This window comes from Trichosurus vulpecula, chromosome 6 (genome assembly GCF_011100635.1).
Source record: "Trichosurus vulpecula isolate mTriVul1 chromosome 6, mTriVul1.pri, whole genome shotgun sequence".
NCBI classification, from domain to species: Eukaryota; Metazoa; Chordata; class Mammalia; order Diprotodontia; family Phalangeridae; genus Trichosurus; species Trichosurus vulpecula.
Window position 1 is genome coordinate 275,760,405 of NC_050578.1, and position 24,408 is coordinate 275,784,812.

Genomic DNA, 24,408 nt, shown 5'->3' on the forward strand with positions numbered 1-24,408 from the left:
CTGCTCAGGTTATGTTGAACTCCATGCTCTTGGAGGGGCCTTCTGGCTCCAGGATTTCAGGATTCCATGAAATCATCTGATTTTTCTGGAAACCCTAGCAATCATTGGAGTTATTTTGACTGTGGCCTCAAAGAATAGTTCCCGGTGGTCAACACTGTCTCCTTTGGGGCAGGGGCTCTTGAAAGTGGCTCCCCCAGATACATACTGTAGGAACTATGCAGTTCCTACATGCAGGGGAACCCCACACGGACAGGTCTGTGACCCCATGGCTTGTTTACTACTTTCTTTGCAAAAGGCTTGGGGGCTGAGGTGGGTGGGGTGAAGATGCCACAGCGTGTCATCTGTCATCAGCGGAGCCAGAAGAGGCCAAGCTGTCACTCTGGTTAGGTGGGTCTCCACCCTCCATGAGACAGCGGGGGGAGTAATGACTTCTGAGTGGTGGAGACAAACATGGGGGTGAATCACCAAGCCCTTCCACCACTCATCGCTAACTGGTTGGCAGCTATTTCCTTAAGCAGAGGATGATTCTGATCTCCATCCAGCATAGGACAAAGTATCCTCAAGGAGTGGTGGCTGCTGTGGTTGTCCCTGATGCAGGCCACTCATTCATACCCCTGCCTTCTTCCTTCTGGGACCAGATCTCCTAGTCACCCTTGTGCCACTTGTGAGCTCTGTCACTCTGCCCTGGTCCCCCCTCACCCCTGGAGCAGGACAAAGGATTCTTTCTAAGCTTCCTCTATTCCTCTCTTGTTTCTCCCTGCCTCTTCTTTGCTCTTCTCCACCCTTCTTTTGTCCAGCTAGGCTTTCCCCTCTTATTCCATCCTTTTCCACTCCTGTCTACCTCTGCCATAACTATCACCTTCTCCTTTGTTTAGTTTCAGTGTGGTCCTTAAAATTCACTTGTTGCCACCAAGCGCCTGTAAACAGAACAGAAGTTTTTGATCTAAACCAGCTAGAGTGAAGAACAGAGTCTGGGCTTAGATAGCCATCGAGGCAGACCACTGGCCAGGTGTCGGCAGCCAATCCAAGCCATCCAGATGGATTCTCCCTTTTTTCAAGTGTGGGCCCTCCCACCCCCAGGTAATTTCTCCCAGCTCTTTCTGAACTCCCCCGGGTTCAGGGTTCATCTCCATGCTGCTGGTGCTGACACGTCCTGCTGTAGCCTGAGCCTCACAGACAGCTATCCCGGTCTCCATCCCCACACCACTGACACCTTCCCATTTCTTCTTGCTTTCTCAATGACTATCTGGCTTGGAGTTCTTCCAGCTCTTTCATTCTCCACCCCTCCCACTGTGGTTTTTTTCTAACCTAAATCTCATTTCGAAATCTCCTGCCCAAGGGGTTTTCCAACACCTCCCAGTTTTGAATCAACCTGCTATTTACTGTGCTCTGAGAACAGTCATCCAGACGTTCCAGGAGAGCGGGCCTGAGCTTGGGGCCTGAAGACCCACCCACACTGGTGATATGGGCGGGGCCTGTCCTGGACTCCTCCCCCACTCCCCATCATTGATTTTCCTTCCCTGGGGAAACAGAGAGAAGAGCCACAGCTAGAATTCCAGTGAGAGGTCTTCTCCCAGCCTCCCCCAGAACAGGACCCCCACTAGTGACTGGTGAAAAGAGCAGGCCAAGGAGGCAAAAGATCTGAGAAGAGACCCTCTGTCAGTCAGCAAACCTTTGTTAAGCACCCGCTAGGTGGCAGGCACTCTGCTAAACACTGGAGATCTGAATAAAGGCAAAGCCCAGGCCTGTTCTCAAGTATCTCCCTGTCCGATAGGGGAGACAAAGGCAAACAACCGTACAAGCCGGCTATAGACAGGGTAAAATGGAGATGATCGGCAGAGAGAAAGCACAAGGCCCCCAAGTCATGGAAGGACTGGCCAAGGTTTCCTGTAGAAGGGATTTGAAGGAGCCAGAGGAGAGGTGGGAGGGGGAGGAGGGAGAGCAAGGTTTCCAGGCCTGGGGAAGGGGAGGGGGGGATGCCCAGAGGTGAGGAGGGCTCGGCCAAAGCAGCCGGGTCACTGGACAGAGGAGGACACAGGGCTCCCCACCACAGATCGATCTATTCTATTGTCATGGGGGGCTCCATGGCCAGGAGGATCCCTGACCCACTTCTGAATGCCAGGAGCAGCCCGGCGGCCACGGAAAACTGGGTCAGAGTCTCATCATGAAGAAATGAAAATGGGCCACTGCCTTGATGCATCAGCCACACCACTGACCCACCCCTGGCCAGCTGGTAACAGTGAGGGATAGAGAGGAGCTCCCGACATTCTGCATGGGGCCAGTGGTCAGGGCTGGTGGGGCGGCCTGGCCTGGGAAATGCAGGTTTCTTCCGACAAAGCCAAAAAGCCTGCGGCTGGCCACGATGCCCCCACCAATGGACTTGCTCAACTCTAATGCTGAATACCTGTTTCCCAAGCCCCATAGTTCAGGGGAAAGAACCCTGGATACAAAGTTGCATCAAGGTTTGCATCCTAGTCCTGACTTGTGGGTCTCAGTCTCCTTATCTGTCAAACGAAGGGGTTGGGCTAGATGAATTTCAGGGCCTCTTCAGACTGAGTCTAAAATGCCATGAAGACCTTTCCCACTTCCGAGGGGGCCCAGGTTGGGACAGAAGAAAACAGATCTCAGATCAGCCGCTGCTAGTTCTCCTCACTCTCCTACTGAGGTTCTACTGGACCATGACTAATCTGACCTTCCCTCTCCTTCCCCTTAGAACCCAGAGAAAGGCGGCACTGGCACCTGGTAGCAAGGTGAGCTCTCTCTGGGCCCTTGCTTCCTGTCTTGCCTTGTGCTTGGGAAAGTTCTGGCCTGATGGCCACTAGGTGTGGGCAGGGAGACAAGCGAGGGACCTCCCAGTCACTGTCATGACCCAGGGCAGTCAGGTGTCCGAGGAGGGTCCAAAGGCAGAGGGAAGCAGCTCTCAAATGAACAACAGAGCCCTCTCTCATTTCAGCCTGGAGGAGACACACTAAACACCATGGTGGGCACTGGGCACTCAACAAATCAGTCCTTCTGCTGGGAGACGACACATACATGGGCAAATAAATAACAAAATATGTAAAAGTCATTGGGGTTGGAGTCGAGAATCCCTCATGCAGGGGGTGGGGAGGGAATTGGCCCAAGGTCTTCTGGGAACTGACTGACTTGCCAAATTTTCCTCCAATCAGTTGCTCAGCGAAAGCTCACAGATGCCCTAAAGGCGATATGATTGTCAGCCCTCCCAGAAGAGGCCAGGCTGACCCTTTGGTCCTCTGCTCTGCCAAAGGTTAGATCTCCAAATGGGGAGGGGTTCATTGAAGATGCCAAGGTCATCCGCTGCAGCCTGGGCCATCGCCGTGCTCCAGACTTTTGTCCCGCCACTGGGCTTGGATGACTCTGGAATAAAGGGAGGCTGGTGACTTTGTGAAGCCCTGTGCCACTTCAATCCAGTCCACACAGGAGTTAAGACATCCCCCTGTGAGGTCATTGGTCCTCTTCAAAATCAAAGGACAAAAGACAATTACGTTTCTCTTCCTGTTCTTTGGTCAGACCTCAGCTCACGGCCGGCCTCCTTCAAATGTCAAGGAAACTCCTTCCAACGAGAAGCAAGAAGGCGCTGGCTGGTACCTGCTTTCTGTCCCTCAGTCCGTACTTGTGGGTTACTTTCCCCAGGAGCAGCCATTTCCTTTTTCTCTGAGAAGCTCAGACAAAGATCCACAGACCCCCGGGGACGCAGGATCCTCCTTGGGGAGACAACCAGAGTAGTTTTTCATTCGATCAGCTCAAAAGGGACAAACTCACTGAGTGCTGAGTCTCAGAGTAGACCAGACACTCCCAAGACAGCAGTTGGTCTCTATGGCCAGGCTTCCCCCAGGGAGTCAATAGATGGCTGTGCTGTGAGCCTGTGGGTGTCTGAGCCCAGGCTGTCTAGGCCCATCATAGCTGAGCAGGGAAAGGTTTACTTCTGCCCCCACTGAACCCTGACACCTAACTGACCTTTCATAGGATCAGGCTGAGTCATGTCACTTGTGCCTGGCAACTAACAGCACCCATCAAAGGGGCCTAGAGCGAGCCCATTTTTCATCCAACCTATTATTAGCTTCTGTTACAAGGGATGACAAGGACCAGGTTGTTCTCAAGGTGGCAGAGGGTTTCCAGGAAGACATGGGCTCCCTCCTTCCTTCCTGTACCCAGGATGCAGGCCAGGGGGCCATCATTCCCCCTTGTCCTGGGCCTGCATAGCCTCACCACAGATGGCACCAGGACCAAAGACAGAATGGGTCAGAACACCAGGCAGCCAGAGGCACTCATGCCTTTTGTCCTGACAATGTCCAAGGAGTAAAAGGGCACCCTTCTCCCCATTTACCAGGCCAAAGACTCAGGACAAGAAAGGTGAACCCTGGGGAAATCAGTGTGTAAAGCAGCAGGCACCCAGCGGCTGGCCGATGCCAGGCCTAATGTGCCTCCATCCTTCTGTCTGACGCCAGGTGTCTGGAAGCTCTGGCCCCTGGGGGCAAAGCCTGGCTCTGACCAGGGAGTTACCCAGCCTAGCCACACCCCTCACACAGCCTGACCGGACCAAGGGTGCGTTCTTCCCCCAAACTCTGTAAATAACTGAGACGCTCACGCTGGCTGGTACCTTGACAGCTAAGGGCTTTGTGTGGGGAGCACACCAGAGGCGTGGCTCCAGTTGTTCTGTGGGATCCCCATAAAGCCTGGTTTAACAAGCTCATTCACTTCCGAGGGACTCAGCACATCTGACGGCGAGGTCTGGGCTTCAGAGGCTTCCTCTCGGAAATCAAAGAGGCTGCAGCATTACTCATCCTGGCCATTTCCTCTAGGGTCAGTTGGCTGCTGTTCCTGTCAGCCAGGTAACTGCCCTAAGCCAGGGCCCGTCAGCAGCCTCCTCCGTGGACAATATGCCCCTGTCCATGCGGAGTCCGTGTGGACACTGGCTAGCCGGGTCCCATCTTCTGCAGGAGGCCTCCCTCTGTCCCACCTGGGGATACCCCACGCTGGCATCCAGGTGATGCCCAAGCTCTTCCCTAGGAGATTACTGTCTATGAGCTCTGCCACGATTTTCACGTGACCTCTCCTCTTAGACTGGGACCTCCTTGAGGCCAGGGGCCATGCTGCCCAGCACAATGCCTAGAACAAGGGAAGGCTTGTGGATGGGTGGCTAAGAAAGCCCACCATCTTAACCAGTGAAAGTTCAAGGCTTTGGGAAGACTTTTGGGGTCATGGCGCCCTCTGCGCCAAAATACCAGCAAGGGATGGTACAAAAAGCTTCGAGGAGGGAGAGGAGGCCGCCTCTGCTCAAGACTTTTCTTCTCTCCTAACACTTTCTTTGCCCCTTCTCTGGAGGGGCCCGGGCTCTATGAATGGGAAGCAAGCAAAGAGAAGTAGGCTGCCCTGGCCCCTTCTAGGGTTTCTGTCTTTAATATCAGAAACAAAAAATCAATCCAGCGCTTCTGAGCAAGACTCTGCCTCCCTCCCTATGAAAGTCATGGCCCTTGTGACCCCCGTTGTGGGGGTGATGGGACTCCACTCTGAGCGATAGTCAATAAAGCTGAATGCACCAAGTCCAAGAGAATCTTCCCTACCGGGACCATCAATGACTCTCCTCCTACATAGCCTGGGAGCCACCCTGGATAGAAAGACCTTCCTTTGGGTCCTCCTATGCCTCATCTCACACTTCAAGCCTTCCCTTATGGAAACTGAGGCAGACACAGGTAAAGGGACTTGCCTAGGCTTACTCATCTACTAAATGTTGGAGGCAGGATTTGAGCTCGGGTCTATTCTGACTCCAGGCCTCAGGGCTCTACCCCTGTGGCACCTCCTGGGTTATGGAAAAAAGCTCGGAATTTGGAATCAAGGGGACTGGGGGTAGCTGATGCCCCGTGCCACCTCCAATAGTCACTCAGCCAGTCTAGGCCAAATCTGAGGATTAGCAGGAAGGGCAGCTTGGACAGGGCAACAAGAAAAGGGAAGCAGGAGCCCATGCCCTGAGGGCCCCCTTCTGCTCTGCCTGCAGGCCTTTGGCATTGAGCATTCACTCGGGAGGCTTTTTAAGGTTTGCAAAGCATTTCCAGCTGGTCTAGAGAGAAGGGCCTCCTCCTGACCAGTCTGAGACTCTGGGGTACGATTCAGGTTTCACTCATTCCCTCCTCCTCCTCCCAAATCCCTCCAGGGAACATGCCAGGCCTGTCTCAAAGGCTGTGATCCAGGTGAGCTGGCTGACCAGGATAAGAGAGCCTTGGTGACATCCCTGATTTGGGGCAACCCACACTCCATAAGAAGACAAGCACCCAGAGGGGCATGGGGTGGGGGCAGCAGTCGGCAGAGCCTGAGAGCCCAGATGAAACAGAAAGCCCCTGGCCCTGTCCACCGCCCCACAGCAGCTGCCTGGAGCCAGCTCCCCACCAGCGGGGAGCACACCCTACCTGGGCTTCTTCCCAATGTTTTCTTCTGGGTTGGTGAAACTTTCTCCCTTGCTTCTTTTTTCTTAAATTTAAGAAAAGTGAGCAGGATCCTGGTACCTGATGCGGGAACCTATACCTAATCTCCTTCAAATCCCATGGAATCTGAAAACATAAGGGAAGAGAACATGGATTTTGTGTCCATGGGGTAGACCACAACTATGATGATGAAGGGGCCATGGTGTAGCCCCTGCCCTTAACACACAGGAACTGAGACACATGGGACCAGTTCCATTCTGCTTTGTGAATTCAACCTGGAATAGGACAGATGATAGCTAGCCGGGATCTCTCCTCTTGCAGCCCTTCTAAGCCAGAAAGATCGCCAGCTCCCAATCCTAACTACATTTCCTTCTCTTCTATTGCCAAACGTAGTGTTCTGCACCCGCTAGGTGCTGAGCAAAGCGCGTGTAACCAGGAAGAATCTGCCTAAGATGAGTGGCCTCCACTGTGGCTGGTGTCGGTGACACCCACTTAGGATCGAATCAATCAAAAAAGAGGAGGGCCCAGCTGAGGGTTTCTGCCTTCCAGTTCTTGGGTTTCTTCTCTTCAAAGATAATCTCTCAAGTTTAAACTGTGTTAATTCAAATGACAAGTAAAGCCACCTAGCAAGAAAGCCTCTAAAATGTACCAGCCTGCCTTTAAAAAGTAAAAGCCCAAACCAAGCCAAACCTGGTCTGTTTAGAGAAGTATGGCGAGGGAAATAAGTCTGCGTGTCCTTCATCAGGGGCTTTCTCCTGAGCTCAAGGACAGGATTTCAGGGCTCTAGAGAACCCACAAGGCACGGAAATCCTGCATCATCGAGTGCTTGGGCAACTTGTCCAGAACCCCTCGCCACTCTGTCAGGAGCAGATCTGGAGCCCGGGTGTTCTTACCCACTACATCTCCACCTGCCTTACTCAGCAAACACTTATCACAGCTCTGTAGGTCATAGCAACATAGACTTAGAGGGGAAAGAGGTCATTCTAGCCTGACTCCTTTATGCCCAAATCTCCAGTGACTAGGCCAATGCGCTTCCCACATTGTCTCCTTGAGACCTTCCGGCAGGAGAATTCTCTTGGATATGTAACACTTCCACCCAAAGATGGTTAGGATTATTCCCCGAATGGTAGCCCTCTGACCAAATTGTGTTCTGTGTCCAGAGCAGAGATGATTCCTGATCATCTGAGAGACCTCTGAACTTGCTTAAGTGTGAAGAGATGAGAGAGACAGACAGAGACAGACAGACAGAGAGGAAGGTAGAAGGTACAAATTTTGAATAGCTAACAACAGTCCCCAAAGCCTCAGCCACGTGGAGAAGGCTAGTCCCCAAGATGTCCCTTAACTTCCAGCCCCTGAAACCTTAGAAACTACTGAGGGCAGATTTCCCCATTAGATTGTTCTTTCCTTGGTTGAGCTGAGACTTTCAGCTTGCTCTCGAGCCAAAGGGCGGTGCATTGAAGAAGAGATACAGATGAGATGATAGCATACGCTTATAAACTCTGGGTAACCTCTCCAAATGTCTGTTTACTGTTTTCATAGATAAATGGGTTTCCTAGTTCAAGGACTGTCTTTTGTATAACCAGCATTCGATGAGAGGAATGAATCTAGCCAGAGGAAGCTTTTTCTACCTTCCCCTGGAGTACCCAGGGAAAGTGGCTTTTATTCTGAACCCTAAAAAGGAGCATCCCAGCCCTAGACTATCAATATTTCATGTGTGGTAGAGAAATGTAGCTCTTCAGTGGTGGGGATCCTGCGGCCTCAAGGCTACATATGGCCCTCTAGGTCCTCAAGTGTAGCCCTTTGACTGACTCTCAGCCCATTGCCCCTCTTGGAGGTGTGAACATCCAAGCTACAGACTTCTTCTTTCTCCTCACAGAGGCAAAAATGAATTTCCCCCAGAGATGGGCTGGGCTGGGCTGGATCCTGGATCATATCTACTTAAAAATCCACACTACATGCAGGCCGACTCTCTCTCACAGATAAATGAGGGGATAGAGCAGATGGGGGCACAGCAATGGCCCCAGGATCAAGAAGGCCTGAGTTCAAATATAACCTCACTTACTATCTATGTGACTCTGGCCAAGTCACTGAACCTCTCTCTCAGCCTCAATTTCTTTACCTGTAAAGTAGGGATGATGATGGCCCCAACCTCCCAAGGGCAGGGAGAGGATCAGCTGGGATGGTGCCCATGAGTCCCTAAGGCCCTTCCAGCTCCGCATCTATGATCTTGGGAGATAAAGAGTCCAAAAGGTGCATTAGCTCCAGGACCCCAAATACTCAGACTCTGGTTTCCTACCTCTCTGTCTTTGTCCATACCCTTCCCTACGCCTGAAATGCCCTTCCCCCATGTGTCCAATTCCATCTGTTAAAACAAAGGGCTGAATCTTGGTTCAAAGGCTGTATCCTTCATGGAGTCTTCCCGATTTGCTCCTTCAGAATTGTCGCAGGACTTTGGGTCTCTCATCAACCCCGTTAAGGTTATATTCTATAATTATTGGACAACACCTGCCCCCAGATTCTACACTTGAGGAGAACAGAGCGAGCTCCTCATCTCTCTAATCCCCAGTCCCCTCAACTCTTAGCACAGAACTCTGCACACCCCAGGTACTTAATGAATGAATGGACAGTTGGACAGGTGGATGGATGAATGGAGAATGGATGCAGGAGGAGACGCGGCGGGCTGCCGCACCTTCTCCAGTGGTTGAGGAAGAGAGGGAAGGCACGCTGAGGGGTGGGGATACATAAACCGAATCATCCTATCTCAAGGATAAAATGTTTGACGTTGTTCAGACAATCCACTACACTTCAGTTTGAAGACTTTGGCTCTAGGGAATAGTTGTGGGGGGCCAAGCAGAAGCCTCCCGGGCCATCCCCAGGGAGGTGAAAGGCTCCTGACCACGGGGCAGAGGGCAGGCCGACCAGCTGCAGGTGGCTGCACTCCGGGCTCAGCTTCCCCAGGCTACGGAGCACCAGGTGCAGGCCAGCACCAGGGGAATCTGTATGGGCTGAAGGCTCTGAGCTGCGCCCCAGATCTGTTAGAGAAGGGGCCCGCTAAGAAAGGGGCTACCTAACCACACCTAACACTGGGGAGGAGCACCAGCGCCCTCTCCTGGGATGCCAACAGCATCGACTTGATTCTGGCGCTTGGAAGTCAGTATTGGGCAGGGAGACGGGGCAGTGAGCATGAATGTGTGTGAGTACGTGTGAGACACACAAGAGGTGCTACGTGGGATGGCCACCCTCTGGCAGACCACACAAAATTTCAGGATGACGACATCGGCTCACGAGCTGTTGTGTTCCAAACACTGGAAAAAATGAGCTTCCTTCCCCAGAAGGTTTCCTGACTTTCAGGACATTTACATGCTGTTTTACAGTTTAATAAAGTAACCTCGCGGTGAGGTGGTACAACCAGGCTGGAACACAATCAGGAAAAGATGGGAATGCAATGGTTAACATGTCCCAACCTGCCCTTTGACCCACAGATCCCACTCCAGGGAGCCACTAACAAAAAGATAGGCCTCAGAAACCAGGAGGGGTCAGAGCAGGGCTTTTCCTGGCAGCAAAGAATCCGAAACAAAGAGTCACCTATCGGTCAGGACACCTGCCAGGCGCCAGTAGGAAGTGAGTGGAGATGTTCCATTAGAGAGGGGCTAGCAGGATATGGAGAAGCCTGAGAAGACCTACCCGAACAGATGCAGAGGGAAGAAGAGCTGAGAAAGCAAGACCCACAGCCATTGAATGACGTCCATGGAAAGACCAACCCCACAGAACAAGTGAGGGGGGATTGTTGTAAAATGACAAAGAGTAAACTGGCCTCAAAGAAGAGAAACCAGAAGATCCCTCCCACCCCTCCCACTCCTTTCAGAGCTGTGGGATATGACATATAAGGTCCTATTTTTTCTAGATAGCAATTCATTTTGTGAATTTTTCTTCTTCCTCTTTTTTTTAAAATTTCTTGTCATTAGGGGTGGCTCTCAATGAGGGAGAGGGGTACAGGGGGAAATTTAGGCAATATGAAAACAAAAGATATGAATATTTATATCTAACATATACAAATACATAGATATATAAATCTATCTGATAAATATATAAAATATATTCCCATATATAGGCACGCTTACATATTTTAAAGAATTCCAACAAGCCACATTCTCCATCACCTCTGAGGCAGGGCATGTATTCCTAGCTCCATTCCAGATGTGGCCATAGGGGATGAGGGAAGTTGAAGCAATCTGTCCTCCCCTTGGCCCCCCTGACTCTCAGGTGGCTAGGGTGGCCTGACCTACTTGGGGTGAGCTAACACTAAATTTCTTGTGGGTTGGTCTACACAAATATGAAGTCAAAGTTTACACTCTCAGAGGCACAGATCCCAAACCCGAAGAGACTCTGGCTCTCTGCAGAAGGAAGCTGAGTGTCCGGGAGTCCCCAGAAAGTCAGGCTGAGGCCTGAACACCCCAAATCCTCTGGACCAGATGGATCCCTTGCCTTACTGTGAATTCTAAAGACCACAAATGTCTGAATTGTAAGGAACTGAGTACGAAAATGAACTATATGAGGGCCAAGGGATTGCAGAAGGCAAATGAAAAGATGTTATGCCTCAAGGGATACATGGGACACCAAACAGGGACCAGGGTGAGAATACAGCACCTGTCCTCACTAACAGTTAAGTCCAAGCTTCAGGACAAGTAGAGGGCACCATACTGCACAGAGTTCTGGGCCTGGAGGCAGGAAGACTCATCTTCCTGAGTTCAAATCTGACCTCAGACTCCTACTAGTTGTGTGACCCTGGGCAAATCACTTCACCCTGTTTGCCTCAGTTTCTTCATCTGTAAAATGATCTGGAGAAGGAAATGGCAAATCCTTCCAGGATCTTTGCCAAGAAAACCCAAAATAGGGTCAGGGAGAGTCAGACAGGACTGAACAATGGTGACAAAAACCTCCCCAGTTCTTCACCCCCTTCCTGCAACACCCCCTAGAATTTATTTTCCATATCCTTTCATAGGGACGCTCATGTCCTTCTTGAAAGCAGGGACTGCATCCTTTTGGGTCCTTGCACCCCAACCCCAGCCGAGAGCCTGGGGCACAAAAGGCAGTTGACGAGGGGCCAGGGGATTCCTGGAAGTCTGCTTAATGTGATCAATAGAAAGATGTCACAAATGCAGTAAGGTGGACTAGATTCGGAGCCCTGCTGAATTCTATTCAAGAGGCCCTCAGGGAGTGCCAGGAACCACTGCCCTCAAGAGGCTTACATTCTACTACTGGGGTAGAACACGGATGCAGATAAACTGATATACAATATGCAAAATGATTTGCTGGAGGAGAGAGGGAGGACAGCATGGACACCTGGGGAGATCCAGAAAGGCTTCTGCAGGAGGTAGCACCCGGGCCATGCTCTGAAGGAAGCTGGGGTGATCAGGGATGGCAATCTAGGCATGGGGAATAGCCTGTGCAAAGGCCTGGAGATAGGAGATGGAGCGCCATTTATGAGGAACAGCAAGTAGGCCAGTTTGGGTCAACAATCAATCAATCAGTATTTATGAAGCACTTACTATGTGGTGGGCACCTTGCTTAGGGCAGGAGAAATGAGTGTAAAGAATGGAACAATCCCTACTTGCAATGAACTTATATCTTAATGGTGAAGAAAAGTACATACAAAAAAAATCTATGCATCACAAATAATGCATGCACACATATATATATATATCTATATGTTTACAAAGCAGTTAAAGATGAATCAGTTGAGGAGAGAGCACCAAGCTCTCCCTAGGGGAGGTTTAGACAAGACCATTCCAAAGATGGCGCTTGGGTTGTGTCTTAAAGGAAGAAAAGGTATTTCGGAGGACAAGAAGAGAGCATTCCAGAAGTGGGAGATGGCTAGTTCAAAGGGCAGGAGGCTGGACATGGGCTAGAGTCAGGAGCAGAGTGCAGCCATCAGGATGCAGGAAGAGAGGAATGGGCAATGAGGTGGAAAAGAGAGGTTGGGGTGGAGAGTGGAGGGCTTGAGATAGGGAGAATTAACTAAACGGTTCTAACTGTTAGAAAGTTAATGTTGAACTATAATTTGCCTCCCTGGTACTCCCATCCATTCCCTTAGCTTTGCCCATGCCCCTCTCCACCATATCAAATCACAGTTAGACAAGTAGTGTAATTATAAGGGTTTAAATATATATATATACACTCATATGACTGATCTTAATGGCAAAAGTACTAAGCATCGGTTAAAGAGAAGTGTTAAATAGTCAGATCTGGGTTTCAGGAAAATAGCTTTGGCAGCTGTAGGTAGGACAGACAGGAGCAGCCACAATGATCCAGGCAGGATGGAATGAGGACCAGAACTCAGGTGGTCTTGGTGGGAGTGGACAGGAGCCATCCAATGAGAGCATCTTCGAAAGTAGAAATGACCAGGCTGGCACCAGACTGGATCTGTGCATGAGGGAGAGGGAGGAGCCAAATACAATGCTGACATTCCAAATCTGAGACCCAGGAAAGATGGGGGTATCTTGGCAGAAACAGGGACATTTAAAAGAGGGGAGATTTTGCTGTTGTGTTTGACTCTTCATGACCCCACATTTGGGGTTTTCTTGTCAAAGATAACTTGGGTAGTTTGCTATTATTTCCTTCTCCAGCTCATTTTACAGATAAGGAAATGAAGGTGTGCTTGGGTGCTTGTGCTTGGACCCTAATTCTAATATCATATTTCTCCTTAGCCTCTGCTTGGGTGCCTGTGCCTGGACCCCAATTCCAAAACCACATTCAGTTCTAAAATCACATCTCTCCCTAGCCTCAAAATCCTTCTTGAGGCAGTTCCTCTCCAGTTCAAGGGCAGCATGCCTTATCAAAACACTTCTCTCTCCTCCTGACACTATGGTCAGCTGCACCTATAGAATTTATTGGACTCCCTGTGTACGTGCTAATTGGCTGTACACTGGGCCATAACTTATTGACCTTACTGATATGTATCCTAGACATAGTCAAATGTATACTTCCTTACATTCATCTTGTCTAACAAGACATTTGATGGAACCCACCTGGACATTTCCAGTTAGTCCTGACCATTAGTTGACTTAGTGAGTTTCACAGTCAAAACCATACCTCCAGGTCACCCTCCTTGGGCTATTTCCCAGTGAACTCTGGGTAAGATACCTGCACAGTAGATACAAAAAGTACATGTTCCTTTAAGAACTGACCACACCTTAACCACTCCCTAATCCCACCCCAAAACACCTAATTGACATGTTTCACCTCCAAATCTCATATAAAAACTTTCCCTGTAGCCCTGTAAGGTTGCAGGTTCCCTAAGAACTCTTGCCTGCTGTAAGCATAATAAATCTTTGCCATCTTGACTTGAAGAATGCTTGAGATCATGAATTCATTCCGGATGGCCTTGACCCTCTCCAGTACTTGGGTCCTTGAGGGGCACTCCCCCTCAATGACCCCGTCTGGGAACTTCAGTGTTGTGGTTCCTGGATCTCATCTCCCCCAACCCTCAACAGAAACTGAGGCAAACAGGGTGAAGTGACTTGCCCAGGGTCGCACATCTGGTAAGGGTCTGAGGCCAAATTTGAACTCAGGAAGATGAGTCTTCCTGATTCCAAGCCCAGAACTCTATCTACTGGGCCAGCTACCGGCCCTTAAGAGGGGAGAATTTGGGGGCAAAAATAATAACCTCACCTGTTGAGTTTAATGTCGTCAGGACATACAATTTGAAACATCCAATAAGCAATTGGTGATGTTGGTCTGAAGCTCAGGGAAAGATGAGCTATATAGACATGCTTCTTTCTCCTCTAGAGAGAGAGAGGATATCTAGAGATGATAGTTAAACCCATGAGGTCACTCAGAGAGAGAAGAGAGGAGGGCCCAGGACTGGACTTGGAGAAACAGTCAGGGGTAAGATGAGGCATGAGCCAACAAAAGAATCTGAGGCATAATCCAGCAAGTAGAAGGCAAATCAGGAGAGAAAATTGTCACAAAAAGCCAGAGAAGAAAAACAATGCAGATGATTGGCTGAGCAGGAACTGTCCATTGAAGAGGTCACTGATAGCTTTGGAGAGAGCAGTTTCAGTTAAGAGGCAAGGTCTGTCAGGCTGAGAGAAAATCATTAAGCACATGAGCTAAGTAGACATTGGGCTCCCTGCAGGGGGTACAAAGAAAGGCAAAAGACAGTCCCTGCCCTCAAGGTGTTCACAATCTCATGGGCCTGACCGACAGACAAACGACTGGACAAACAAGATATATGAAAGAGAAACTGTGGATAATTAACAGAGGTAAGAAAGTCCATGGGAAAGGCTTCTTGTCCAAGTTGGGACTTTAGCTGAGACGTGAAGGAAGCCAGGAAAGCCAGAAGGTAGAGTGAGGAGGAAGAGCATTCCAGGTATGGGGAACAGAGAAAATGCACAGAGCCAAGAGAGGGTGGGAGGCTGCTCAGGGGCATATTTCAGAGATGTTGCAAAGGTAAGATGTACAGGCCTTGGAACATGTTGAATGGGGCGGCGGGGGGTGGGTTGGGGCGAGAGAGTTAGGAGGCAAGGGAGACACCTCGACTCTAAGCTGGGGGAGTCTTCCTGATTCCAGACCCAGTGCTTTATGCACTATGGCGCCACCTAGCTGCCCAATAAAATGTTATAGAAGAGCACAAAATAACAAGGAACAGGGTTTGAGTTTTTGTTTCTGTTTTAATGAACAGTAAGAAAGGGTGGGGAGAGTTTGTAGAAAGCTTGTCTCTCTCACAGGACAGAAATTGGATTTTCACTAATATAGAAAGTATTACATACACATGACCATTTATATTTAAAAATCTTCAACTCAACCTAAAGGAAGGTGGGCCAAGGCAGCAAGAGGCTATTGTCATTAGACCACAGAGCAAAGTGTAAGAAATCTGGAGCAATCGGAAGGAGTCGTGTCAGGAAGGATTTTATCGTGGGACCTAAAGGTGATCAGGAGCCACCTGCGGGGTGAGGAGGTGTTTGTGGCAGCTAAGACAACCTCCTAACTGGGGGGGGGGGGGGCGCTCATGGCAGTGGCTGCCACACTCACTTTCCTTTTCTCCCTAAGAGATAATCTCCTCAAGAGATAATCACTGGACAGTTGAAGCAGCTGGGGGAATAGCAGGTAGACGGCTGGTTTGGGAGTCAGGAAGACTTTAGTCTGAATTCTGCCTCAAACACTGTGTGACCTTGGGCGAATCACTTAACCTCTACTGGCCAGCAGCCAGCTCACAGGGCAGTCATGAGGGTGAGAGAATGAACACATTAGACTCCATCTGGAGCCTCAGCTGGGCTAGCTCAGTTCCCTTTCTATTCAATTATGGGCCTAATCCAATTTCTATCCTGTAAGAAAAATTTTTTCAATTACGGGAATTGTGAGAAAACTTTATTGAATTGTTTGAACCCAGCTCTGTGTGGCTGGGATGCTGGACCACCACTCCCTGCTGTCTTTTGTTGTTGTCTGACACTTTGTGACTCCTTTTTGGGGTTTTCTTGGCAGATACTGGAGTGGTTTGCCATTTCCTTCTCCAGCTCATTTTACAGATGGAGAAACTGAGGCAGACAGTTAAGTGATTTGCCCAGAATCACACAGCTAGTAAGTGTCTGAGGCCGGATGAGTCTTCCTGACTCCAGACCCAGTGCTTTATGCACTATGGCGCCACCTAGCTGCCCAATAAAATGTTATAGAAGAGCACAAAATAATTAGTAACAGGGTTTGGTTTTTGTTTTTATGAACAGTAAGAAAGGGTGGGGGGAGTTTGTAGAAAGCTTGTAATAAGACCCAACTAAGCTTGGTTATCACCAAAAAAATTTCCAAATTAAACTGAAGAGACAATAAATAGATGATAAATGTAAAAGTTCTGCTAATGTTTCCCTGATAATGTGTGCTCCTCACCACATTTAGTCTCTGGTCGCCAATAACCTGAAGGATGGAGTAAGAAAAAGCAGGTGACCAGACCAGGTCTGAAGAGAAGAAATCCACTCCAAATCTGACAAGTCTTAAAACACCAAGAGATGAACTTTCAATTTATTCGAAAGATGGAAAGGTGCTTCCTGTGAGATGATGCTGGAAGACATCAAGAAGTAACGATCCAGATGCTGACCTCCTCGTCACCAGGCTCTAGCCTTCCTATTGCGATCTCTGCGCTTCCAGCCATGTTAATGGTCACATGCTATGAGTCCTCTAAACAGTACAGGGAAGGGATCTCCCCCTCTCTGAGGCTGGTGACCAGGGAATTAGAAAGTGATGTGCCTTCAGAAAAAAAAAAAGTGAATATGCTCTGGTCTTTAATCAAACCCCAAGGAAGCTGAATGTAATAGCTGTTGAATTTGCCTGATTTTGTATTTTAGGCTGATTTTGATCTCCAGGTCAATCACTCATAATTGTTGTGGCCCTCTTTAAAGCCTGTAATTTGGAGATGGCTTAGAACTGTACTAAATGGGCTGCTTGGGACTCTAAGTGATATGTAGGGGGCCATGGAGAACATTCTTTGTTCAAATTTTTTAGTTCAGGGCACGGCTGTAGGCACTTGAAAGGACAATGGTTGAGCCTTCCCAGGAACTCTCCAGAATTGGAGATGTAGATAAATGTGCCAAGTGCAGCATCTCAACTGGTTTTCTGAGAACAGCAAGGATTTAAGGGGAGACTGTAATGGGGCAAACAGGGGAAGGCCTCACCTATGATCTGCAGGACCTTGGACCATGTGTGGGGCTCAGGCACTGTGAGATAATGAAGCCAAGGCTGGTTGGTCCTTCAGTTCATCCCTGACTACTGCAGAGGGGGACTATATTGGTTTGAAAGGATGGGGTGATAGTTTGAAGGGATATTGAGGTCTACGGAAGGTTTTTAAAAGGTGGGGGAGATGGGCATGTTCGAAGGAAGTAGGAAAAGAACCAGCAGATGGGGAGTGGTTGAAGATGTTGTGGGGGGAGTAATTGAGGGGACAATCTGTAGAAGAAGACAGGAAGGGAAGGGATTAAGCACAAGAGAGGCTGGCCATCTCTTTGCCAGACTAGGGGAAAGGAGGAGAGTGGGAGTTTAAAGAAAAAGAGAAGGGGAGAAGGAGGTCATTGAAAGTCCTCAGTTTTTTTTGTAAAGTAAGAGGCAAGGTCCTCAGCTGAGAGAGAGAAAGAGGGAGGTATGGGAGGGTTGAGGGGCAAAGAGAAGGCTTGGAATGGCCATTTGGGGAATGAGATGGGGAATCAATCAACAAAAGGGCTGCCTTGCTGCCTGGTTGAGATCAGATACCGTGAACTTCATATGAATTTCTTGCGTTCATAGGAGGAGGCAGATAACAGGAGTGACGCACTGCTGAGGTTTGGCTAGAGAGGATTGACAGGACAAGGAGGCAGGGGATAGCATAGAACTGAAATGGTTAACTATTGAGTGGAGGTTGGAGGCAGGAGAAGGGAGTCTGCATGGGGTCATGACCTAAGAAGGTACTCAGAGACCAAAGGATTGAAGGTCTTAAAGGCAAAGAACAAGTTGAGGACACTGAGGCAAAGGGAGGGTTGGAATGACAGATGTGACAGTCAGATGGGGCGCAGCCGAGTTTTCAATTAGGGAAGTGGAGCTTGGGGCTGTTGGTGAGCTCCAGGAGTGACCGAGGGGATGGGGGGCAGTGGAAGTTTGGGAGGCTGAGAGCATCTTCCTGAATATTCAAGTGCCTAAAGTTGGGGATTGGGGAAGAAAGATGGTGGGCGGGAACTCCTAGAAAAAAGAAGGAGCTGGCCACAGGGTCCGGCTACTGCGGCCGCCACAATTTGTGCTGGGTAGACATTTTGACCAAGCGGATTTCATGGGAGGTAAGGGTGCTGAGTGAGAGGTACAGGAGTGACCGTGGGGAGCAAGGATTGTCCTGAATGGCTGAGGACAGGTCAAGGACTTAGAAAGAGGCATCACTGGCAGCCTCCTCAGCAGAGCGGGGAGGGGAAGGGGGCAGGGAGCTAGACTGCAAAGGGTAGAGAAGGGAGTGTGAGGCGCGGAAGGACAGGCAACAAGGCTTTTTGTTTCAGAAGTCTGGCTGTGAAAGAGAATTCCAGGACAACAGCTTGCGGGGACTGCTGCCCCGGGAGAGGCATCTGGACTTGTTGTAGCAACAACAGGAAGGAGAATGGGGCAGGGGGCGGTGCCAGGGGATGTCAGGGACAGACTGGAGAGGGTGGGATCGAGGGTATGGGCAGAGGACTCAGCCTTGGCAAGGGGAAGAGGCAGTCCTCGAAGAGCCTAGAGAATGTCATGGAATCTTGCATGCTGCTGCTAACACCCGCACAGTTCCCCTGGTGGGGGAACTCTTTAGACTGCATTCTGCCAGCCAGGCGCTTTTAAGAATATTCAGCCAACACTAACCACACCACGGTCTTGTGTTCTTAACACCTTTCTGTCAGTGATTTGACTGTGAGGATATGTTCTCTATCGTGGTGTTCTTGTGAAAGCCTGCCACCATACCCGAGTGTCATTCAAACAAGCAACAAGCATTTATTAAGCGCCTGCTGTGTGCAAATACACAGAAGTTAAGAATCCCTACTCACTGTGAGCTTACATCCTTTTTTTTTCTTTTGGTGAGGTAATTGGGGTTAAGTGACTTGCCCAAGGTCACACAACTTGTAAGTGTCTAGTGTCTGAGGCTGGATTTGAACTCAGGTCCTCCTGACTCCAGAGACACTCTGGAGTGGACTCTATCCACTGCGCTCTGATGTTACATTCTAACAGGAAAACTGCAACTACATAGAACCACCTACTTAGCAAGGTTAAAAGGCACATCTGTTCTTTCTGGGAACACCCGATAAGCTACATTTTTCAGGGACTAATTTGTAGGGAGGGTTGTCTCGGTGTTTGCTGAGAAGTGTCTGTTGTGTCAAACAAAACATATCAGAAACTCGTCCTCTGATGGATGTGAGATCAGTCTTATCCATGGTAGGCAATCCTCCCTCCAGCCTGTAGATCACAGCTCATCCTGTGCGGCGCAGGTGTCCCAGGCCTCCCATGAGCTCTCCACAAATGGTGGTCCAGCGATTGGCTTGGGTCTTCACTTAGCTTTTCCTGGTCATCCTTTCCTCTCACTCCAGGACTGGTCCACTTTTCTGCAACGAGACCTTCTATGTTGCCACCTTTTTCCTTTGTTCCCTTGTCAGGTGTAGCAATCAGGCTGCTCTTCCCACCCCCTCCCCCTGCGCCTTCTTCCTTGCCCTCTGGGTCATCCTCAACGGGCAGCCTGTTCTCTAACCCAAAGCCTTACAGCTTCCATCTGCTGGGTTTCCTGAATTGCAGGCCTTTCTTTGAGGGAGAAGCTTGTCATCAAAAGTACTGCACAATGTCTCTAAGGCAGTCCAGCTGGCTCTCCTCTCCCTGGTTAACCCTGGACTCACCTTGTTGTTCACGGAGGTATTTGTCAAATATGTGCTTATGGAAGAGCTCTATGGGTTGCCCGTCCAGCTGTTGAACACAGTCTGAACAATGGCATTTTTCATCTGCTCATCCACTTGGTGTTTCCTCTGTGAATAGTTAGGCTGAACTCTTTTGAGTTGTTCTAGTTAGGAGGCTCTGAAATGTTTGAGAGCTCGATGCAATCAGCATGGCATCATCCACAAACAGGAGCACCTGGAGGACCTCACCATCCACTAGGACTCTATTGAACTCCCTCCATGATGGTGGCAAACACATCTTCCTGTTTCTTGCCTCATCTGATATTAATACCTGTCCTGGTCTAAACAAGTCATCCCTCTGTTATATCTTCCAAGAAATCTTTTATTATTTTGACATATACATGAGAGACACGTTGGATGAGAATCCTCAAGGTGGAGTTTGCTCACCCAACTCAAATGCCTTTTATAAACCAACACATGAGGACAATGGGACCTTGTATTCTGGACCCCTTTCAGTTAACTCAGTATCTATAAAGATATGGTCTGTTATAGGATATCGTCTGCAAAAGTCTGTCTGTTCCCTTAATAAAATGGATTTTAAGAGACTTAGGGGATTGTGTGCTCAGAAAGATAGCGTACTGGTCAAGGAGGAAGAGAGATAATAGATATAACCCAAGTCCTGCACTGGTCCCACACTAGAAGAAGGTCTCCATCATGTTGGGTGGGTCTTCTGTTACAGATTCATTAAAATATAGACAAGAATTACCCTGGATGAGAAGGATGGCTGATCTGTGACCCATACCCTGAGACAGGTCCCATATATCAGTGAGGCCACATATCCATTGAAATAAAAGATTTTTCTCAGAGATGGTTTTAGATGGAGAGATGGACATATGAGGAAAAACATTCCTAGTGATCTAGACCTCTTCTGTACATAGAAGATCAGCTCATCTGCCAAGAATGTTGTTCAGGGCAACAGCCTGCGGGCTTGAGGCCAGTGGACAGTTTAGCAAACTCTAGGAGGAAATGAATGATGGAGGACCAAAAGGAAAGTCAGAATATGGAAAGTTAATAAGAAATGATGAATCCTGAAGGTCTGTACTGATAACTCAGAGTAGGGAAATGGCCAAAGACCATTTTGGCTGTCCTGTGTAGGGGAAAAGGCAGCAGAGCAGCATCTCAGAGGGAGCTGAGTAGAAACACCAGTAGAGCAGCCTTCTTTGTCATCCCTTCTGTTCGAAGGTCTAAGTTTTCCAGGCATCCATATACACATTGGGTTTTTGTCCTGCTATAGGCAGAGTGCTCAGGACAGAAGAATAAGCTGGGGTCCTGTGAGCTGCCCCAGGGAAGGGATGATAGCCAACGTCTAGAACTGGCCAGTGAACAGCCCAGGGGATCTGCCCCTCCCTGCAGAGAGGTGTTGGATCCAAGACGCAGGACGTGATATACATTTTTGGACATAGACAACATGGCAATGGTTTGCTGGACTATGGGTATTTGTTGTAAGGGTTAGCTTTTTCTTCTTAATTGGGAGGGGCAAGAAGTTAAATGAAAAATAAAAAAAAATTAAATGAGCAAAACTAAAACAAAGGGGTTGGCTATGAGAAAGCTTCCACCTCTAAATCTCTGAGCTCCTCTTTACCCTGAGCATTCTACAGACTTAAGTAGAAAAGAAACAGAATTCATCCTGCACAAAGCTTCACTGGAATTATGCTGTCGACCTCTTACCAATTCTGAAACTCTTTCTGCATGATATGCAGAGGAAACTGCGGTAGGTGAAAATCGATGAGTTTGGGGCCTTGTTTTCTGTTTTTTTAATCTGGGTCTCAGCAACACAGGCTAAAAGCCAAGTTTGTTACTAGCACCCCCAGGGGCAGGTGGGAGCATCACGGCTCAGGGGCCAGCCTCGAACCATCCTCCAGGTCAGGCTTTGCATCTGAGTAGTAGTGACCGGTTTTTTTTTTTTTTTCAGCCTTCACACTGTGCCTCTAGCCGCCATCAGTTCTACTTGAATGGGCCCAGACACGGCCGACTTTGTCCATTTCAGAAGTCTCATCCCCGGAGGGGGAGGAAGGAGAAAGCCTGGTGGGCTCTATCCTCCCCTCCCCAAAGCCTGAATGAACATTGTTATCTCGTGTAACCCGAGCGCTGGGAAGAGGCTGGGCAAAAGGTATTCTTGCCTTGACCAAATTCACCCTCAGCCAGTATGCTACATATACTGCTTTCCTTTCTTTTGATCAAAGTAACTTTGTGTTTGGCTATGAACTATAATTTCTCCCAATACCCATCCACCATCCCAGGAGCCTGCGCAGCAGAGGGCGGGCAGCCTGTACTAAGCCACCATCAAGAAGTCTCCCACAACCCATCTGACAAGGCCTGCTTCATATACGCAGGCTCCAAGGCCACAGGATTTTGCAGTGTGGGTATTCTTGCCCACCAATGCGGGTCACAGCCCCTGGTCAGAGAGCCGAGGTGGGGGCACTGCACTGCACTGAGCCAGACCTAGAGCTAAGACAGAAATGACCCCATAGCAGCCCCTTCCTAGAGCCAGGGAAGTAGAGGCCAGAGGCCATGTCTTGGCTTCATTTACAAAACTAGACCACTGAGTTCTTCAAGAAGTACTAGAAACCAACAGATCCATGAAGCCAGTTTTTAATCCTCAACTGCACCATCAGATAACAGAGGCCCTAATTATTGCTAGAAATAAATGCTAGTCTGGTGACATTCTGTGCCTTATTTCATTTTTGGGCAATGCCCTGACCACAGGGCTTTTGAATTACTGGACATCCTGAAATGCAGAATAAAAATTATTTCTAACCAGGAATACCAAGGCCTAGGCATTCAGCTCCAGAATTCCAGGAGATGTCAGAGAAGGAAGGTTCCTTGGAGGCCATGTGGTCTAAGCCTCTCATGCTGCAGAGCAAGAACCTGAGGCCTAGAGGAGGAGAAATGATTTCCCCAAGGTCACACAGCTAATGAAGGACAGAACAAGGACCCAAATCCACGTTTTGCTTTTCCTTCTTCCAAGTGCTATGAAATTCTCCTTTACCAATGGCTAGAACCAGCCCAGTGTTTAATTAATTTAATTAATGTGATGACACATGGGAGGTAAATCTTATTCATTTAACCAGAATCACCCAGAATGTGAAGGCCAGTATGTGAAACAAGAAAGATAATTTCATATTGTTATGAAGATTCTAGATTTAGGCTGGAAGGAGCCTTTAGGGGACATCAAGTCCAACGCCCTCATTTAACAGAGGAGGAAACTGAGGCCTGAGTGGAGAAGTACCTTGCCCAAGGCCACACAGGTACAAGGTAAGAGAGGGAGGATTTGAATCCAGGGCTTCTGAATCCAAAGCCAGGATTTTTCTATAATGCCCCGTGCTTGTCAGGATGCCAAAGAGCATCCTAAGAGGGCCAAGAAGCCAGGGACACCTCAGGGCATGGGGCCTCACCTGCTTGGTTAAACCTGGGGCTGAGGCTATTTTCAATTTGATAGGTTTCCCAAGTAATCCTGTAATTGTGATTGTGGTCCTGTGCATTTTATTTTGTGTACTTAAAGGCCTTCCCTGGCAGACTGCCCCAGGGTCCAGGCCAGTGGAGGTGATTGACTTGTGTTAGAGGGGTGTCAATCAGGACACACAGGAGGGCAACATGATATCGACAAGTCCTGGGCTCCTAGATCGAGAGAATTAGAGCTTTGGGTCCAATTCCCTCATTTTAGAGAAGAGAGAAACTGAGGCCCAGAGACTAGCAGTTCAAATGCCTCCCAAGAAGCAAGGACAGGATCAAACCCTGCTCTCCTGCCTCAAGTTTCTCAACTTCCTTTCCAATACATTCCACTGCAGATGCTGCATTCTGAACAACGTACTTGAATAAGGAAAGGCCTTTGGAAAGGTCAGACTAAAGGCCCGTAAACTAACAGAAGCTCTACAAAAGGAAAAACTGGTCATTTCCATCTAGGACAATCCTGAGGATCAGAATCAAGGTACACTTGGCATTCCTACCCTGGGAGGGTGGTGCCTCGGTGATTCCAGCAGGGGGCAGCACCAAGGGCCACTTTGGCTACTTGGGTGAACACTGTGGACACTTACAAGGCTTGGGTGGCCGGAGGCTCCTTTCCCCTTGTGTGGCCTTCCTTGCTGCGATGGCTCCGAAGCACATTGAACAGGATGGAGGATGCAGGATTAGGCCGTTGGTAAACCGATCAGAAGAGCAAAGTTCAGCACTTCCTGGGGCCAGGGAATGCCAGAATCCTGAGGCTGCCACCCAGCAAGGCAGCGATCTGTGGAAAAGAGGCAAATGTTTTCTTTTGTGTTTGTGGCTTTGAACTCTCGCTAGTTCAGTGAACTTTTTGTCTAATGGATGAGCAGCTACGTCCACCTTCCCGCTGCACCCCAGGACTGGAGAGGGAGCAGGGCAGCGGGGCACCCGGAAAGCCATGGAGGGGGAAGAGCAGGCCCCGAAATAAGATCCAAAGCGAAGCAGGGAAAAAGGGCGAAAGGGAGCAGGAGAGTTCATTTGGCTGCAGTGAAGTGACAATGAGAGAGGGGGACAGTGACAGAGCTGGGGAAGGGCGCAGGCCAGCTTTGGGTTGATAGGATGGGCAAGGAGGTACCGGC

At 49.2% G+C, this 24,408-nt stretch overlaps 1 protein-coding gene across 2 annotated transcripts in view; it reads right to left on the reverse strand.

The window, feature by feature from the left end:
• LOC118854501 (retinitis pigmentosa 1-like 1 protein) overlaps window positions 1–24,408 on the reverse strand; it is a 49,787-nt gene that overhangs the window by 22,727 nt on the left and 2,652 nt on the right. The window contains exons 2-3 of one of the 2 annotated variants that reach the window (XM_036764869.1): window positions 23,881–24,071; window positions 19,076–19,504 (exon numbers count right to left, since the gene is read on the reverse strand). The gene's annotated coding sequence lies outside the window, so the exon portion shown is untranslated. Of the gene's footprint in view, window positions 1–19,075; window positions 19,505–23,880; window positions 24,072–24,408 lie in introns of those variants that run through there. The other variant, XM_036764868.1, reaches the window with a different exon arrangement.